The following is a 3,755-nucleotide window of genomic DNA, read 5'->3' as shown; positions in this document are numbered from 1 at the left end:
AAAGCCTCCAAAAAGCCATTTCTTTTGTGTGGAGAAAAATAATAAGAAGAATCAGAAGAATCATAACAAACGGTACAGAAACAATAGGCCTTCGCAGCGCTGTCGCTGCTCGGGCCTAATAACTAAATCCAACTTTCTGTAGTTTTGGTTAAGAGATAAAAAGGAGATAAAAGGACCAGAAAGTGCAAGCAAGCAGGGAGCAAGCAGAGAAAAGAGCGTGTGCACACACTGAAGGAGCAAAGGAGCATTAGATCTGCATGTCTACTGTCATTTGTAATACAAAATGCATAAATAATGGCCCAGAGGTGAAACAGGGGTTAAATACACAACTATGAAAGAGGCTTTGGTCCTTAACACGGTCGTCAAGTTAACTCAAGTACTGGCATCATGACCTTTTGTTATGTCCCTAATCTCATCTGTCTATTTGCTTTCAAAATTAAGTAGCTAGCGAGACTAATCTTAAAAATGTTTTCCTTTTTGTACAGTCTTAAAAATATAAACTCTATATTTATGAATGATTAGCTACTTTGACCTCTAAAATGTGTACGTAAGTCTGTATCTGGGACTTTGTGTGTGTGTTTATACGTGTGTGTGAAGCAGAGAGAAATAGGCAGACTGCCCATCTTCAACGTGGCAGGGTGACGTTGCAAATTCTGCAGTAGACAAACCCCAGAGTCTGGCTGAGGCATGAGCTTGAAAGGAAAAAAAAGAGTGTTTTTTTAAAAAGTTTTTTTCAATCTATTTGATGCTTTTTTGAAGTAGATACTATCCTAAATGGGCTTTTAATTAATCATAACACATACAATTGCCAAGAGGTGCCAGTATATCCTTTAAATCAGAGAAGAGGACAAAGCTGCATTTTACCAAGAAACCTAGAGCAGTCCACTACAATAGCTTATTTACTACCTCAGTTGATGTTATTTTGTCATGCTGGGTTAATGCTCATGCTCATGACTGGCTAGGGTAAATCTCACTTCTGGGCCATTTTACCACTGGCAGCACCCCCCTTCTAACACAAGCAGGTATCAAAAGCAGACAGAGTAAAGTGAAAGCCATGCTAACAAAGGAGGCAATAAGGACAATACAGTGCCTTGCAAAATTATTCAGCCCCTATTAACTTTTTGACATTTGGCCACATTTCAGGCTTCAAAATTCAAATGTTTTTGTGAAGAATCAACAAGTAGGACACTCTCATGATGTGGAACCATTTTTGTGGATAAGTTAAAGTGTTTAAACATAAAAAACTGAAAATTTGGATGTGCAACATTATTCAGCCACCCTGGTGAAATGAAAATCTAGAAACCTGTTCGATATGGGATTGAAATGACAGATCCTGATCAACAAAACAACTCACAAGGCACCAAAAAGAGAAATAATTAAGAGAAGTCTCAAACTATCACTGCATGAAAAGTGTGATTTTCGTCAATATGCGGCACTGTAGATTGTCGTGGAAGTTCAGGTTAACGGCAGTTTACGGTAATTTGCAGGCATCGCCAAAAACTCCCATAAATTGTCAGAAATTGATGTGGGCTTTCTTAGGCAGTGTTCCCCCCATGCCTCCCCCCCATGGAATTCTAGGGGAGGCTTTAACATGTAAATGAAAATGCTGTGAGCTATACAAATGCAAATCAGGGTTGCAGGGGGAGTTTTACCCCAAGTGACATTTTTCTAAAACAAGTGACATNATCACAGCTCACACACGCTGAATCCTCCCCCCCCCCTTCTGGTCGCATGCGGTAGCCGCGCAGATGCTGTGAGAGGGGTCAGTTATTCACGCAGGAATCACACAGGAATCACGCAGGAAACCGTCCATTTCCAACCAGTGCCCACTGTATGACTTGTGAAGTGTGTGGAAGCGCCACGGAGATGAAGAAACTGGGATGAGAACCGGGGCTGATCTAAGGGAGAATTGTGGGGGTGGGGGGGCACCGTGTTAACCTGGTGAAACTATCTTCAAGTTTGCTGAGAAGTTTCTCCACGGTTCAGGTGGACTAGGAACAACGGAGGGATAATCAAAGCTTCCATGTGCTGGCAGAGCTTACACCTGTTAGATGAGTAAAACTGTCTATGTTAACTTTAGAACTGAGAGAAGACGGCTTCAATTGTTGCAACGCACCCTAGCTTCCACAGGCCTACAACCACAAAAATTAAATCCATACCAAACAGTGTGTGTGAGTGTTTGAGTATGGGCCCACGCGTAGGTTTTATAATAAATGTAAATATATGGCGTACTGTTGGTGCCAAAAATTGGGATTCTAGTTTTGGAAGAAGTGTTGATGTAGTTGCTGCTTTTAACTGAAAAGAAAAATTGTTGAAAGAGGAAAAATGTTCGAACTCTATTATATGTTGGTTTGAGAAATACTTTAGCAGCTCTTTACATCTTAATGTTTGGGTTGAATATTTATTTCTATTTTTCTACGTTCTTTTTTTTTAATACACAAAACTGTTTTGGTAGCAGGTGGTCTGGAATTATTTCAGTTATTTCTTTTATGTGTTTGGTCAATAATGATCAGAGGAATAAGTTTCAGCTAAAGTTAGGTAAATCTACGTGGTATCTGCTGGGATTTAACAAACCCAAAAGGCACCGCAAAACTTTGTTTACATTCTGTTCCCATTTATCACATGAAAGGGCAGTTGGGTGCTACAACAGTAACAAATATGCCTGCTAATAATATTATTAAAAAACATTCCTAAAATGGCCCATTAAGGTCCAACATTACAGAGACTTTATAAATGTTTGTTTCTCAACAGAGATATTTTCATCAATGGCCAAAGCTGTCCTGATTCTTCTCATCATCCTACTTGTTTGTGGAGGCCTTTTATTTCACTTCAGGCAATATCTCCAGTCAGGTAAGTTTTATCTATAACACATATAATGCTAACAGATCCTGTTATGGTTTTGTGAGTGTTTTCAGAGAGATTTGTTTCATTCAAAGAGAACAATCACAAATGAAAAATGGCCAAAAATCACACTTTTTATTTTAGGGCATACCTCCAAGAGACTTTTTTTCATGATTTGAGGAGATCTACCTGTGTGCCAACTTTCAAATCTCTGGGACTTACAGTTTCCCCCAACTCACGTTAGGGGGCGCTGTGGCGTAATTTGGGGGCAGCCATTTTGGATTCCATTATAGACCGGCTATTTCACATGGGGGACAATTTAGTGAGAAAATAAAAATAAAAAGAAACCTTACAGATACAATAGGCCTTCACAGTGCTTTGGGCCTAATAACTAAAGCTTACATACATTTATTGAGATCATCCAAAACAGTATCATACTGATCCAATTTGCTGAAATTATTATGTTCATTTCTGTGTCCTACATTTAGATGTATCTCCTGCAATTTTTTTCTACAGTAGGGTATTTCAACCTGGAAAGACTAACAAAAACACAGCAATTAAATTAGGTTCAAATATACAACAGAAAAGTAAAAAAAAATGATATATATATAAAAAAAAAAAACTCTTCTCACCCCTCATGGGGTGGTATGTGTCATCCTCAAACTCGGGTCCTCTACACAGTATCTTAGCTGTTCCTAGGACTGCACTCTTAGTCAGTCTTAGGCAAGGTCCTTAGTGCTTAGTGGCCTACCTCAGGCCTGCCTCTTGAGTGAAACCGCAAATACAAGAGCCATACTGGCTCGGACGTCCCCCGGGATAACAAGGTCCACATCAGTTGCTAGGGAACCAGGGCAATTTAAACAAGATATACATGGACAGAGTAGAAAACTTGGATCTCATATATATATGTATAT

Source organism: Cyprinodon variegatus, unplaced genomic scaffold (genome assembly GCF_000732505.1).
Source record: "Cyprinodon variegatus isolate N-32 unplaced genomic scaffold, C_variegatus-1.0 Scaffold719, whole genome shotgun sequence".
Lineage (NCBI taxonomy): Eukaryota > Metazoa > Chordata > Actinopteri > Cyprinodontiformes > Cyprinodontidae > Cyprinodon > Cyprinodon variegatus.
Note: the sequence above shows the minus strand (reverse complement) of the source record.